Genomic DNA, 17,024 nt, shown 5'->3' on the forward strand with positions numbered 1-17,024 from the left:
CCCCCCCCGTCATGAGGATGACGATTGGACCTCAGGAATTTCAGACTGGATTTAAGACAGCCGACGCCTTATTCTGGTGCTGGTGATTCCTTCTGGTTTGTCAGGTCTTGGTTCTCAGCTCTGTTCCAGTCAGCTCAAGCTAAGTGTTTCTGCTAATGTTCACACTTGATTTTGTTGGTCTATTCAGTTTTTTGTGTGGTCAGCCAGCCCCGGCTGCTGAATTTCCACTCTTATCTATCTGTATTTGCCAATTTGCTTTTTTGTCCCTTATTAGATTGAAATATTCTGAGACAGAGCAAAAAGAGGCTAGAGTGCTGATATAGTGGGAGAAGTCTAGTGACTTCAGGGTTAAATTTTGTTATCAGAAGTGTTGGACATTATTTTTGTAGGGTTTTTGGCAGATTGCAGACAGTGTCTTTCCTTTCCTAGCCTTTCTAGTTAGTTTAGGCCCCATTGTTTGCTCAGCCTATTTTCCTGTCTGTGTTTGTGTTTTCATCTTGTTTCACCGTCAATACATGTGTGGGGGCTGTCTTTCCTTTGGGGTCTGCTCTGGGGCAGCTGGTTTTCCCCCTTTCTTGCTTTAGGTTTATTTAGTCCTCTGGCTGTGACGAAGCGTCTAGGTTCATCGTAGGAACGCTCCAAGGCTGCTGCTAGTTGTGTGGTTAGGATCAGGGATCTGCAATCTGCATAGTTACCAACCTCTCTGGTTTTCTGTGACTTAGCTTTTGTTTTTCCTCCTTGGTGACCCATTCATAACAGGAAACGCTGGGCTCCGCAGATGCAGCAGTTGAGGGCTTGTCACCGTCCATGTCAGCACTCACACTGCGCTTACCTGGAGTCTGTGGCACCCTTATTGGGCATTGCAGCATTGGTAGTTTGTGCCCCTCCTTCCTCCTGGTCTGTGGGGAGGAACTGTCGCCCTGCTGCCACTGGGTTCCCCGACCCTGGCGCGCATCCCCATCCCGTGAGACACTGGAGGACGCGAACTGGAAGTGCGTGCCGACGTTACTTCTGATGTGAAGCTCCGCCCCTCCGACGCATGGCCCTGTACAGCAGCGTGGGAGGAAGGAGGAAGCCGGGGAGCTAATCGGAGGACCCCGGCCAGCACTATACCACCCCCGCTTTGCCCTGGGGGGAGCGGGAGGGGCGGACAAGTCCCAAGTCACACCGGGAGGTGGAGACGGGAGCAGCGACATGGAGGAGAGGCGAACCCCCCCGCCCTTGGCCGCCCAGCTGTGAGTATGTAGGAGCTCCGCTGGCTGGCCACGGCAACCCCTCTGTAACCTCTTCATGCCCCACTAGGGGACAGGAAAAACACTGGAGGTAGCAGGAAGGGGAGGGTTATTTAACCTGTGTGTTTCCTGGGACTCTGTTCACAAATCTACAGAAATTAGTAAGTCATTGACACTATAAAACAGAAAAGTAGAGTTAATGGCGCACAAGTTTATTAAGGATCTTAAGCGGTAACAGAAAAACATTGAAAACTTTAAAAATAAATCTTTGGATATTTTGCAGGTTATATCTAGCAGGGGAGTGTCCCATCTGTTCCAATTCTTGGTCCATTACCTTGGTATAGTTAGACATTTTTGCCACTATTTTGTTTGGATGACATGGATCGCATTTGTATATGAAAAATGTAGCTTAGGAGTGGATGCATGTTCTATATGTAGATGTAATCATGTCTCCTCAAGATGAAGAAATTGCAAAGCTAGGTGACATTCTCAACCAGCACTTTGAGACTAAGGACCTTAGACGTGTGACATATTTGGGAATCCAAATCCAGAGAGAGTTAGATGGGAGTTTCCTCGGCTAAAGTTCTAAAATTTCCACAATCCTAAATCCAGTAATACTAGTTCCGTCTTCACATTTTCCAGTTCACATGAACACTTGTGACTGCATAGGATATCATGATCGGCAAACGCTTTGCTATATTTGGGAGTTGTCTGATGAATAATTTTTGGTTTTTGCTTTAACATGCATTTTCTGTTCACGCAGGAGCCGGATGAAGCTATACCAACTTCTGTCACTCATGACATTGACAGTATGCCAATAATCAGAGGATACTCAAGAACCAGCACCTTCATCGATACCTCTGCGACTAAACTCTTCTGGTCGCAAAAGAAAGGCCCCCACCTCGGCTATACCCAAGTTCATCCAACTGGCCAAAAAAGTGCTAACCCAGTAGAACCAGCCTGAAATTAGCGGATTTGCACACCATGTTGATTAGAAACCACGGACAAGCAGTGGGGGCACTTCTGTACACTGCAACCACGGCTCGTCCGGATATCACAGCCATAGTTGGAATTCTCTGCCAACGTGTAAGCAAGCCATGCCAAAGAGACTGGAATGCAAAAGAGAATGCTTCAATATCTTAAAGAAACTCAAGGCTAAACCTTAATATATCTACATTAGGAGCTCTCTGAGGTTGTGGGTGCAGACTGGGTTGCAGATTCAAGTGATTGGAAATCAACAAGTGGTTACTTGTTCAAGTGAGAAATTGCAGTTTCTTGATCCAGCAGAAAACAAGTGTCAGTCACATTATCTTCTACAGAAGCAGGATATATGTCTGCTGCTTATGCAAGTCAAGAAGTAATTTGGTTCAAACGACTATTGGAAGATTTCAGCAAGCAACTACATTAGCTCAACCAACCGTTATCTATGAGGACAACCAAGGATGCATTAAACTTGCCAGTAGTAATATTAGTGCAAGGACTAAGCACCTTGATGTAAATCACCACTTATATGACTTAGTGGTGTACGCGAGTTTGTGTATTGCTTGTCTGACAAGATGATAGCCGATGGTATGACAAAGCCATCATCAAGAGCCAAGTTTGTGGACTTCAGAACCGCAATGGGACTAACAGGATACATAGTTGTTGAGTATAAAGTTAGAATACCGAGAGTATCCTGAATAATCTGCAGCCATCAGAACCTGCTCAGAGAAAGATTTTATCATAGACACCTGTGCATAAATATATTTCCAGGTCACCACCTGACAGCACACCTGGAGGACGTCCTCATCCGCAGTGGGACAGGAAACCACGAGAGTTTAAAGGGACCCTCCCCCTACCATCCCACAGTGTTTTTCCTGTCCCACTGTGGATAGGAACGGAGGAAGATCCAGCCGTTCCGTGCAGAGGGTCAGGATCGGGGGGCCCAGCCTTTCCCTTCCTACCTGGAAAACTCTGCAAGCTGAAACCCGGCACAGGGTCCCTCAGCCCCTCCAGTGTAGCGCTGCTCCTGGAGAAGGGGGGGGGGGGGGGGGGTCGCTTCCTCCCGACCCCGGACACCACCGATGTACGTACCGGGGCCGCCTCTACGGACTCCATGTGCCCCGCAAGCGGACCCCAGCAGAGGATCGCCGCACCTCTCCCCCTTCCCGCTGTAAGATGCGGTAGCCCGAGGAGAGCGCGCTACTTCCGCCCATACCAGCAGGGCACACGCGTCATCCAGGATGGGCAGGACTTCCAACCCGGACGCACTTCCGGTCGCGTCACCGGGCCGGACGTCACTTCCGGCCGCGTCATTTAAGGCGACAGCCCGGCATCAGGAAGTTCTGGCACCATCTCTGAGAGGAGGCAGACTCAGGGCGGTGGAGCAGATCGGCAGCGCGGCTGGAGAGAGCAGACAGCGGTATGCATGGCCCTGCAGTGTAAGAACCGGATACCACCTCCTGGCCACTTACACATTTCGGTGTCTCCGCAGGCAGACAGCCACAAGGAACCTTGTCTACAAAGATGGAGGACCAGGCGAAGACAGAGACAGGAACGGAGAGCCTGGGTCACGTGAGTAGCCTCATATGAGGTCATGGCAGGGACCCCCACCCCAGTAAGACAGACCCCACAAAACATGTACTTTGTGTTCCAGGGGGGGAACCTCCACCTCAGAATAGGAAGGATAAGATGTGTCCAGTCTGCTCTATGAAGCTAAAGGACACATGGCAAAAAACCCTCTGCGACACATGTACAAAGCGCATAATGGGGGGGAAAGAACAGGCTATGCTCATGTTGAACATGAGGGCAATAATTAATTAGAGAGGACGTACAGGCCTCGGCATCTGGAGCCATGTCCCAAGCCCCGCAGATGAACCCTCAGGCATCCAGAAAGGGGAGGAGGTGGAGGAGGAGATCAGAGAGCACCCGGAGAAGGCAAGAAAAGTACCTCTTTGCATCCAGCGATACAGATGAGCTATTAGGGGCAGTCCGCCAGACTAGGCAAATAGAGGAACCCCCGACTACCCTCTCGATACTAGATGAGATGTTGGGGGGGGGGGGGGGGGGGGGCTGCGCTCCCAGACCTCAATGGTCTTCCCAGTAAATACCCATATACGGGCCATGATATTTGATGAATGGGAGGAAGCAGAGAGGAAATTGACTATCCCCTGAGACTTCAGGCTTTGCCTGCAGTTTGACCCAGAAGAGGTAAAGGACTGGGAAGAGGTCCCTAAAATTGATATCCCAGTAGCGAGGGTATCAAAAAGACAGCCATTCCGTTCGAGGACTCCACAAGTTTAAAAGGAGCCCCTAGAGCGGAAGGCAGACGGGCTCTTGAAGAGAGCCTGGGAAAGTTCAGCGGCAGTCATTAAGACAAATATAGCCGAGACATCAGTTGCACGCTCCATGCGTCTATGGATTGATGAGTTAGAGGAGCATTTATCAGATAGAACTCCGAGGGAAACTATTCTAAAATCCCTCCCCTAGCTAAAATTAGCCACAGGTTTTTGGCTGACGCCTCAGCAGAGTCAGTTAGATTTACGGCCAGAACCCAATCATTGTCCAACACAGCCAGAAGAGCTATCTGGCTTAAAAGTTGGTCGGGTGACATGCAGTCAAAGAATAAACTGTGCTCAATTCCCTTCTCGGGAGGTAGAGTCTTCGGACCTGTGCTTGACGATACCTTAGAGAAGGCGTCAGATGAGAAAAGGGGTTCCCTGAGGAGAAACGTAAAAAGGTATCAGCCCTTTCGTAGACCCCGTTACAGCCAGAGAACGGACTACAGAGGGAAGGGGAAGTCAGGTCGATGGAGCTACCCCAAAGGGGGTGAGGGTAGGAATAGGAGCAGAGATACCATCTTCTCCGGCCCAGGGTCTAGCTCCCGGAAGAAATGATGCTACCAGTGTAGGGGGCGACTGCTCACGTTTAGGGAAGACTGGCGAGAGGTTACCACCAGCCCCTGGGTACTGCAAGTCATTTCTCAAGGATACAAGATAGAATTCGATTCCCTACCCTCAAACAGGTTCCTAGTGACCAGCTCTCGACTCAGTCCGACCTCCCCCATGTGGTTAGATATCCAGGACCTCCTAGAAATGGAGGCAATCATACCAGTTCCCACGCAAGAAGAGGGAAGAGGACACTACTCGAGCCTCTTCGCGATAAAAAACCGTCGGGGGAGACCAGGACCATAATAAATCTCAAACCCTTAAACAAGTGGGTATCATACAAACGATTCAAGATAGAATCAATAAGATCCACGATTCCGCTCCTGGGAGAAGCGGTGGTAATGTGCACATATTACCATGTCCCCATCCACCCAGACCACCAAAAATACCTCAGGTTTGCGGTCGAAGAGGAGGGCAGGGTTCACCACTACCAGTTTCGCTGTCTCCTCTTCAGCCTAGCATCAGCCCCAAGAGTTTTCACGAAGGTAATGGTAGAGGTCGTGGCCTACCTAAGAGCCCAAAACATCACGGTGGTCCCGTACTTAGACGATTTCCTGATAGTAGCAGACTCAGCAGCCCAGCTCAGTCGACTGTCAGTCCTCGATTGCCACGCTGCAAAGGTTGGGTTGGATAATAAATTAGTCAAAATCAGATCTTGTACCCAAGCCCAGAATAAAATTTTTAGGGGTCATGCTAGATTCGGGAAGAATGTCCTATCTTCCAGAAGAAAAGCAGACCAGCTTATCAAAAAAGATCTGCCCGTTCTCAAAGAACCGGGTATCGATCAGAGACGCAATGAGGATTCTGGGGCTGATGACTTCGTGTATCTCCTGTGTCAGGTGGAGTCAGTTCCACTCCCGCAGACTACAATGGGCAGGGCTCACTAGACAGGAAGATGCAATTAATTCCCCAGGTCAGAAGGTCGCTGCTGTGGTGGACCGTCCCGAGAAACAAAAAAGAAAAAAAAAAAAAAAAAAAAAAAATTTATCGGTGTCTCATGGATTCAGTCCCAAGAGATCGTAGTAACCACAGACGCCAGTCTGTATGGCTGGGGAGGACATATCAGAGGAGAGTACTATCAGGGGCGATGGAGTCGGGAGGACAGCAACAGGTCCTCCAACTTCAGAGAGCTACTCGCGGTCTGGAAGGTACTACTCGTTGCCTGACCTCGGGTGAAGAACAAGCACGTCAAAGATATTTTCGGACAATATCACGACAGTAGCCTTTCTCCACCATCAGGCTGGACCGAAACACCTGGCACTACAGGGCTTAGCAGAGCAGATCTTCAGATGGGTGGAAAGAGGTCCTCTCAATATCAGCAGTACATCTGGAGGGCACCAGCAACCAGGTGGCAGACTTTCTCAGCTGAAGAACTGCAACGGATTGGGAACTCAACGAAGAGGTGTTTAGCAGCCTGTGCGATCGCTGGGGACAACCAGAAATAGACCTGTTTGCGGACAAGGGGAATACGAAGGTCAAAGCCTTCTACTCCCTAAACCCGGCAGGAAACCCCACAGGGATAGATGCTCTATCGCAGTCCTGGAACAGTGGCCTACTGTACGCCTTCCCGCCTCTAGCTCTTTTCCAAGGGTTCTCAGGAAGATCTACGAGGACAAAGCCAGGGTCATACTGGTGGTTCCCTATTGGCCAAGAAGAAGCTGGTTTCCTCTGCTCAGGAAGATATCACGGGAAAATCCCATTCTTCTGCCAAAAAGAGAAGACCTTCACCAGGGTCCGGTCTTCCACAAAAGGCCAGAAGCCCTCAAGCTATCAGCCTGGATCCTGAGCAGCAGGTCCTAAGAACAAAGGGTCTATCGGATGAAGTTATATCCACTCTACAAGCAAGTAGGAAGCCCGTAACAGCAGCAATATATAACAATTTGGAAAAAATTTTGCAGCTTTTGTGGAGAGGCGACAGTCGAAACTGACCAACCCCAGATCCCGAAGACCCTTGACTTCTTACAGGCATGGTTCAAGAAGGGCCTCAGACCAAGCACCCTGAGTGCAGATTTCAGCCTTAAGCATGTTCTATGACACAACCCTTTCATCTCACCCCTAGATAGCCCAGTTTTCAAGGGCTGTGCAGAGACTTAAGCCCTTGATAAGAAAGTCCGTCCCTCCTTGGGACCTTAACCTAGTCCTTAACGTGCCATTTAGACAGCCATACCAGCTAGGGGTAGAAATAACTATCGGTAACCCTTCTCTGAAGACAGCGTTCTTAGTGGCTGTTACGTCAGCCAGAAGATTGGGGGAACTTCAGGCCCTTTCGGTTCAGGATCCCTACTTACAAATACTCGACGACCGGTTAGTTCTAAAACTCGACCCGGCTTCTCCCCAAGGTGATCTCAGACTCAAACATGAATCAAGAGGTAGTGCTCCCCTCATTTTGTCAGTTTCCCAAGAATAGCAAGGAGAAAGCTTACCATAACCTGGATGTCAGGGAAACAATGCTCAGGTACCTGGACGCAGCCAGGCCTTGGAGGCAGGATATTAGTCTCTTTGTCCAGTTCAGAGGCCCGAATAAGGGGAAAAAGGCATCAAGATCCACAATAGCAAGGTGGATTAAATCTGTTATTAGCACAACGTATAGAGCACAGGGTCAGAGCCCCCCAGGGAGCCTTCGAGCCCACTCAACTAGGGCCATGGCCACATCATGGGCAGAGAGGGGTGGAGCCTCGGCAGAACATATCTGCAGAGCCGCACCTTGGGCCAGTCTCAGTACGTTCTCTAAACACTATAAATTAGATGTGGCCTCCGCACAATTGGCATTTGGGAGAAAGGTACTCCATGCAGTAGTCCCACCCTAAGACCAATATTCTTTGGTACTACTCCAGGTGTGCGGTCAGGTGGTGACCTGGAAAACGGTAGTTAGACCTACCAGTAATTGTGTTTCCAGGAATCCATCCTGACAGCACTATTAGTTCCCTCTTGACAAACGCATCCATGCAATTGTGATGTAACATGTGTATGGAAAGTGTTGCTTAAATAAAAAAAATTTTTTAATCCATCCGAAGGGGTTACTTTGTGAAATCACTGTGGGAGGGTCCTTTTAAACTCTCGTGGCTTCCTGTCCCACTGCGGATGAGAAGGATGTCCTCCAGGTGTGCTGTCAGGATGGATTCCTGGAAACACAATTTCTGGTAGGTCTAATTACCGTTTCTCAATATAAGAAAGCCATAGATCATTCTCTTGTAATAAGTGACATTTTTCCTGACATTCTGCTATTAAATTCAAGTTTTTGTAATTGATCTTGAGGACACTACAGATTATCTGGTTAGACCTTACCAGTGTAGAAAGAAGAAAAAAAAAAAGCTTCCCAAAAGAGTCATCTGAGCAGTGCTGGAAAACAATGGAGTCCAAGTGTGAAGTCAACTCCACCTTAGTTGAAGTCTCACGTGGCACAGTTCACCAGTTATACAATGAGCAGCATGCCATAAAGCTATAAAGCTAGAAGGACTAACGCCAGTACTGCCTTTGTGGCCGGCAATGGTTTAGAGCGTCGCTCACCTCTACATAAAATAGGTCATCAAACCTCTCATTTAATATATGAAAATGGATATGACATGCTGTTTTTTTTAGTCAAAGCAGGAACAGACATGGGGGGGGGGGAGGTTTGAAGAGAATCCATGTACTGGATTGAACTCCACAATTACTACATTTAGAGCAAGTTAACACCTTTTATTAAAGACTGAGAATATTTTCCTCTATCAACTGGTAATTCCAGATGTGATGGTTAAGGCTGGTTTCACCAGGGCCGCCATCAGGGCATGCCAGCCCTTACATGTGTATGGGGCCCGGTGATTAGGGGGGCCTGACCACGCTGGCAGCCTGGTCGCACTAGGGCCCCCCTACATTTTATTCAGGCGTCTGCAGTTTTTTTTTTTTTTAATACCCAACGCCTGCCGGGCCACCCCGCACCATGGTCCAGCCAGCGGCGCAATCCCCCCCCTGCACAATGGTCCAGCCACAGCACCGCCCTCACCTGACGTCACACACTGCTCTGCTTCCTCACTCGGTCAGTGTGTGCCACGTGGGACGGAGCCTTGCCGCTGGAGCACGGCCGCTGGCCAGGTAATCTAAAGTTTTTTTTTTTTGTTTTTTTTTTGGGGGGGGGGGTTTGAGAATGGCGATCCGGGGGGCCCGGGGCAGACTGAGATGTGTTGTGAGCTCATCTGTACATTCACCTTTTGTGTCTGAGGATCTCCCTCTGCTGGTGAAGGAAGGTAGTGAGGCTGATTTGGATGGAAGAAATCAAACACCTGATTAGGTGGATTGTGACTGGATATAAGGCAGCCGACGCCCTTCTGAGTGGCTGGTGATTTCTCTGCTGGATTCTTGGAGACCAGTCTGATTCCTGCTTCCCAAAGAGAAGTTCAATAGCAGAGCGAAAACTTAGTTTTAGTTTTGTTTACCTTGTTTTTTTTAGTTCAGCCATCCCCGGCCGGGAGTGTGCTGGATTCTTATTCCTTGATCAGTGTTCTCTTTTGCTCTGCTTTCAGAATATTCTGAGTGCTGATATAGGGTTTGAAGTCTAGTGACTTCAGGGTCCTTTTTGCTTATCAGTTGTGTTGGTAATAATTTTTAGCAGGGTTTTCTTGGATTGCAGACAGCAGCTTTTCTGTCCTGTCCTTTTTAGTTAGCTTGGGCCCATCGTTTGCTCAACCCATCTTTCTGTTAGTGTTTTCATCTTGCTTCACCGTCATATCTTGGGGGCTGCCTATTGCTTTGGGGCAGTCAGTTTTTCCCCCTTTTCTCTTTAGGCTTATTTAGATCTCCGGCTGTGACGAGGTGTCTAGGATCTCCGTAGGAACACTCCACAGCTACTGCTAGTTGTGTGATAGGATTAGAGTTCTGCAATCCGCTAGTTTCCAACCTCTGATTTTCTGGGCGGAGCTTGTGTTTTGTTTTTTCCTCCTCGGTGACTCAATCATAACAGAGACAGGGGCAGAAGCAGAATGCTGGACACAATAGGGGCAGAATGTGACAGACACAAGAGGGGGCTGAATGAGACACAGGAAGGGGCAGAATGAGATACGGGGCATGATTCGAGACACAGGGGGCAGGATCAAAGACATGGGGGCATGACTGGAGACACAGGGGGCAGGATTGGAGACTGATCGTGCAGGATGGATACGGTGGAGACAGATGGGGCAGGATGAGGAGATCATATGGGGCAGAATGGATACTTATGAGGGCGGGATGGGAGAACGTATGGCTTAAGCCAGGAATGAGACGCATGGGGGCTAGGATGGGGGATATTATTACCACAGGGTCTAATTAAGGGATATTACTGCAGTGATTTATTTATTTTATTTTTGGAGTATACTGTTTTAAATAGGGGGGCGGTCCTGTTACTGTGTAGAGTGACACTGTCACCTTTTTTTCTTCATGTAATGTAGAAGTTGGGAAAAATAAGTAATGTGTTCTGGAAGCAGAGCTCTAAGTAACTTATTTCCTGCAGAGACGAGCCCTGGCTGGAAGATGTGATGGCAATCTGTGCTGGATGAAAGATGAAAAACAAAGATGAAGGACTCAATCTAGAGACGTCACTGGTGAGTTAGTGTGTTATCTATACACCGACAATATACACTGTATAGAGGCCCTGTGTATAATGTCATTGATCAATGTATTACCTGTACACAGACACTGCATACTATGTACATACATATCTCCTGTGTATAATGGCACTTATGGTGATCGTATTGTGTTTTGTTTTTTTTTTTTTTTACTGATCAGTATTGTAGTCTTCAGTCACTGTGGTGGTAATATGTGGTCTGGTCATGATCTGGCGGTATTTGTTCCGTGTGTGGTATTATAGGTCAGTATGTGGTCTGGACATGGTGCGGTGGTATTTTTCCCTTGTGATGATATTATTGGTCATTTTAAAAATTGAAAAATAAAAAACTTAAATTGTATCACATATTTTAACAAATTTTTAATAGGCAACAGTAGATTAGGGCACAGCCAGAAGTCTACCGTGTTATGGTGGCGGCGTAAAAAAAAATCTTTTGGCCAAAACAAAAGCTGCCGGCTATGTATGATCTGGTGATGGGAACTGTTAATGTGTGATTGGTGAGAAGTGTTATTCCAAGAGAGAGTGGTGGGACTTTGGACAGTTTGAGGGGTGGAGGCGGGGCTGGGATGGAGCCTCAAGGGGGCCCCCAAAATTTTACCAGTATGGGGCCCCGAAATTCCTAGTGGCAGCCCTGGGTTTCACACTTGCGTTTTAACGCACAGCGCATTGTGCGCTATTGGTCGCATGCGCAATTTTCCCCTATCTTTAAAATGGCAGGCGCAGTGTCCAGCGATTGCATGTGGGCCTCAGCATTTGTGTGCGCTATGCATTTTCCAGGTGTGTGACCAGACATATTGCGTTTTTTGTTCCGCCAGTGTAAAAAAAAAAAAAAAAAAAAAAATTTTGCATGCGCGTGTCAGCGCACGCAATGCACAAAAAAGTATTATAGTCTATGGCGTCACTGACGTGCGCATGTCAGCGTGTGCAATTTCAGAGTAAACAATGTCTAGACACTTGTTTAATACACCCCTCTAAACAAGCAACATTGTTTTGGAGGAGGGTAGATAAAAGTAGGGGTCTGTAGTGCCAGATCATTACTCTCCAGACAGACTGCAAGACAAAAAAGACAAGACAAGACAACACACTACTTTGGAGAACACAGCAGCTATAATGTGAGTATTCTAAAATCAATTTATGTGAGCCAGTCTTAAAATGTATTATGTACTAGTTTTTTTTTCCCCCCCAGCATGTCTTCTGAATCCCAATACAGTGCTTCCAGGGAAAAATTGGCAGAAGCAGAGCATGAGGTGAGGATTTTGTTGCCTTTATGTAACTATACCTGCCTCTACAAATTGGTTATTATTTCTGCTCTTTCACAGACCTCAGCATCAGACCAGCCAAGTGAGCTGGAACAGCGTACACAAGTCCCGGCAGGGAGGAGATGCAATGCAAGTACCCATTATTTAAAGTTACCTTTTCTTTTAAATTCTGATTCAGGGTTTTTTTCTCTATACCATTCTCCACAATTTTCATGATTCTAATGTATTTCTTTTCTATGTTCCACAACAGGATGAAGACATGTACATTGACAACGAGCACCTTATCAACCTTGTCCAGGAGCGTGTCCTGTTGTGGGACAGTGACCAGCAGTACAAGGACATTGTGGTGACCCGGCAGCTCTGGAATTAAGTTTTTTTGGTTTTCATTGAACATAATCGGTGATTATCTTCCACAGACGATCCTTCTTGTAAATGCATGATAGTAATGTTTTACTTTTCTTTCCACAGCACCTGGAGCAGCACCCTGCAATCTGTCCCTGGAGCGGTTCTTCGATAGACCTTGGACCCGTCCCAGCTATCCGACAGCCAGGAAGCAAGTTGCAGGTCAGCAGCACAGACATCTGGTGACCAGGAAGCTGGTCAATCAGGCGTTCCCCTGTCCCAGGTCTCTGCCACTGGTTATGCGGGCACTACCTGCCAGTGGCAGAGGGCCTTGGACAAGCCTGTCTTGCCCGAGTTCATGCACTTGAGCGAAGCCTTTCATGCCAGTCTCAAGACGCTGTCCGAAAGAGTGGAAAGTGTTTTTTCACTAATGGAACGTGGTTTTAACCACATGGAACACCTCATCCACTCTTCCGACCAGCACCTTGAACGGCTGGAGGCAGACCTCAATTGACCAGCACACCATTTCTTTAGTTAAATTGAATGGGGCATGGCGGATCACCTTAGTCCTGAGCAACAGCTGAATGTGTTACACGCCTGCAACACCACTTTCTTGCAGGCTATGCAGCAGAATCAGTACGTGCAGCAGTCAGTGGTGTCATTCACACCTGTGCCTCCACCGTACCGACTTATGCTGCATACCACTGCCCGGCCACCTGCATTCCTAGCCAAGCCGGACACCACACCAATGCCGAGTGCTGCTGGACACTCCACCCCCTCTACCACCATGTCAAGCGCTGCTCCTGTCTGGAGCACCAGTACTAACACCGTTGTCATCTTGGCGCACCTTCAGTGCAAAGTCTGCTTGGGCCACCACCTATTCTCCTGTGCGGACCACAGACACCATCTCCGGATCGGAGCACCGCCACTTCACAGGATCAGCATGGGAGCACATCCACAACTCCTCATCATTCCAGGAGCACCACCACCTCCTCTTCTCATTGTAGCACAGCCACCACTCTTCAGAGGAGCACCGCCACACCTACTCATAGCACCACCACCGATCACAGGAACACTGCCACCGCTTCGCGTGAGGAGCACCACCTATTTTCTCCCACCAGAAGCACCGCGCACACTTCTCCTTCAATGAGCACCGACACATGTTCTCCTGCAAGGAGCACTACCAGCGCCTCCACCGAGCAGCCTAGGGTAGACCCATATTTTACTCTTTACAGACACGGTCCAACATCTCAAGGCGGTCAACAACTGTAGGGCGGTCACAAGGTGGTAGTCGGTACAGGCAGATGACTCCTGCCCCAAAGGAGAACAAACAAAAGATGTTAGTCACCCCTCTCCTTCCAATGTTTCTCAACCTGCCTCCAGTTCCATGCCTGAGCTCCCTTCCCCCACTACTTTAGTAGCCCCTTCACCTAGAACCCCTTCCTCAATTTCCAGATGTTCCTCATCTCTCCACACCCCCAAACGTCCTTCAAAATAAACTTTAAAAAAATAAATGTGCAATTTTTGTTCAGAACAAGTTTTGTTTAATGCATCTTTCGCCGCCAACCCACACTGCGCTGTAAACTTTTTTTTGTCAACACATAGCTCCATTAATGACACCTGTTACACGTGTTAATCTTCGAGATGTGTAGTCAAAACCAGAAATCTATATGACTTGTATGTTCCACATCAGTCTCTTCAGTCAGGTAATAAGACAGACGGACTAGAGGATGGTGTTGAGTGCAAGGCCCATATATTGTTACCTTGGCTTGGATCAAAAACAGTAACTTCACTATGGTGTGTTTTATCATTTATCTTTTTTGATACAATCCAAGGTGATTCGAGATAGACCTTGTAATTAACCTCATCCTCTGTTCAGTGTGTGGATAAACTGACTAGATGTTTAAAATACCCACCATATGTACAATACCCAGGCCTTGTATCATAACAATGACACCTGGGCAGGTGAATACACATGAGTTGTAACCAGTAGCATTGCTTCAGAGATATCTATATCTATATCTATCTATCTATATATCTCTCTGACTGTAGCGCTGCTGCAGTTAACCTCGTGTATTCTCCTTACAATGTGTGATATGCATCTGGAGTGTGGATGCGTTAGTTTTGCCGTCCTCACTTCACCATGACACCAGGCCAGGGTATTGTAGAAGTTGTATCAACTTTATTATGTATTACAGTCTTGAGTTCAAAACTGGCCACAGTGATGCTAATAAAACTGACTATCCATATTGGATGTAACTCAAATAGTTAGGGATGCTCCTGCATTCCAAAATGAATAATTGTAACATCATGACAGGTGACACAAATTAGTTGTATTCTCTCCGTCGCATCACACTGAACTCAAAGTGTTAAGATAATAAAGATCATACAAGTTGTATGTATAGTCACCTGGTCTTGAGTACTATTAAATGAAGGATGCACAAAACACATCATGAATTCAATTGTACACCTGGCCAGTTGATTATTATATTGAAGTGTAAAAAGACAGTGCACTCGGTACAGGTATCACAGGATTTTTATTAACATACACAAAAGTAAACTTTGTTACACCATTTGGTCTTGCCAGGCCACCCATCCTAGATCTGACTTGAAGTAGGCCGCAAATGGGCCCCTCATTTGGCCAACTTCAACTGATGACCTGAGAAGGTGCTGATTAAATTCTGGCAAGGGGTTAGGAGCGGCATCAAGTTCAAAGTTCGGGTGCTCTCTAGCCATGACAAAATTATGTAGAACCACAGAGGCCTTCACCACCTCATCCACTTTTTCCAGTTTCAGATTAATGGCTGTGCTGAGAATGCGCCATCTAGAGACAAGTATACCAAAGGCACACTGAGCAGTTCTTCTGGCCCTGGTCAGCCTGTAATTAAAAATTCTTTTGGTGTGGTCCAAGTCCCAGCTTGAGTAGGGTTAGAAGTTTTGGGACATCTGGAATGCCTCATCCCCAATTACAAAGGGCTGTGGTGGACCTTCGGTGTTGGGAAGAGGACGTGGCATGGGGAAATTGAACTGGTTGCCATACAACCTCTGGCCCATGTCGGAGTTCTTAAAAGTCTGGGAGTCATTCCCACAGGCCAAAAGCCCCCATGTCCACTGCAACAAACTTACAGTCTGCATCAGAAATGGCCATGAGTACTGTAGAGTACTTTTTATAGTTGTAGTACTCTGATCCAGTTCTTTTTGGTTTTATAAATCAGGATGTGTTTCCCATCCACCGCACCCAAACAGTAGGGGAAATTGCAGACTGTCCAAAATCTTTCTGCATTTTCAATCCACTTTTCCATGGTGGGGAGGGGCAGAAATTCTGGACAGAACATCCCACAATGCCCGGCAGATGTCCACAACTATTACCGCCAAGGTGGAGATTCCAAGCTGGTACTGGAAGTGCAATGAAGAGAAGGTCTCTCCAGTTACCAGGAATCTGGGAAACCGAAACAAAAAAAAAAATTAATATTTATGTATCTGGATTATTACAAACACCAAAAAATAAAATATGTAGCCTTTACTACATGGCATAAAAGTAATGCTGCCGCCTTTGGTTAAGTACATGGCAGAATAATAATTCTGCCAGCTAGGAATAGTACATCTGAGAGCACAAATAAAATTAGTTTTTGAAATACTACGTGCCGTAATGTGACCAGGAGCTGTTCCTTGGTAGGAATCGCACGACGGAGCTGTGTTCTGTCTCCGGATGGCATCTTGGACACAACCAAGCAAATACATGAAGCTTTGTTGGGAAATCCATGTGTAATGAGTAAACTTATCTGGGTTTGCCTGGAGCTCGCTGTAGAGGGTGTGGTATGCTCCATGGCTCTCCCGGAGTTCAACAATTGGATGTATCCACAAACGCCGCCGCTGCCTTCACTGTCTCTCTCTCTCCCCCTTTGTTGATGGCAAGCAACTGCATAAGCCTAAGCCATTGCGATGTCCAAATGCAAGTTAAAGTGAAAACTCTTCCTTGGATTTTCTCTTAACATGGATCTGCGCTGGAAGTGTGAAGAATTCAGCTGTAAATTGGGTCTATATAAAGAACTCCCATAACACAAGCCCACTGCTGTCCCATTGGTGGTGTCTGTTGCAAGGTTTCTAGAATTTTCCTCCTGTGATTGACACCATGCGCATACGCATGTAAAACGCATACAAACCCTGTGTTTTTTCCCTTAATGCGCACGATAATGCGACAAAAAAAAAAAGCAGCATTTACAAGTGTTTGATGTGTGCACCAAACAGCGCAGAAAAACGCTAGTGTGAAACTAGCATAAGTGTTGTGCATTATGGTTGAGCAGAGTTTTAGATTACATGTGTGGTCAAGCACAGGAGCAGAGAGATCAAGCCAAATCTGATCCAGCCAGTGCCTGATGCGATTGATGCATGATCCTATCCACTCGTTAGCTTCAATCACTACAACATTTTGGAGAAAAACCTGATTTGCAAAGCCACCAGACAGCTGAGCTATAGACTAGTCCAACAGGCATGTCTCCATCATTGATAGCTGATACGAGCATTAAATTGGCAAGTTAAAGCAGAAAATAGTTTACAATAAGTCTCAGATGTTTGATACCTCAGACTTAAGGTCAGTGTGAACAGAAATAAATGTCTAGTAAAAAGCACAATACAACATTGCTAGTTAGAATCCAATAGGAAAATATGTACCTTACTTTAAAACCACATG

General features: G+C 47.1%; 1 protein-coding gene across 3 annotated transcripts in view; it reads right to left on the reverse strand.

The window, feature by feature from the left end:
- The window catches only part of EVA1A (eva-1 homolog A, regulator of programmed cell death), a 724,576-nt gene that overhangs the window by 531,223 nt on the left and 176,329 nt on the right, over positions 1 to 17,024 (reverse strand). The gene's annotated exons all lie outside the window — the stretch shown is intronic.

The sequence above is a fragment of the Dendrobates tinctorius genome, unplaced genomic scaffold, assembly GCF_039654945.1.
Source record: "Dendrobates tinctorius isolate UK_male_01 unplaced genomic scaffold, ASM3965494v1 ptg000093l, whole genome shotgun sequence".
Classification (NCBI taxonomy): domain Eukaryota; kingdom Metazoa; phylum Chordata; class Amphibia; order Anura; family Dendrobatidae; genus Dendrobates; species Dendrobates tinctorius.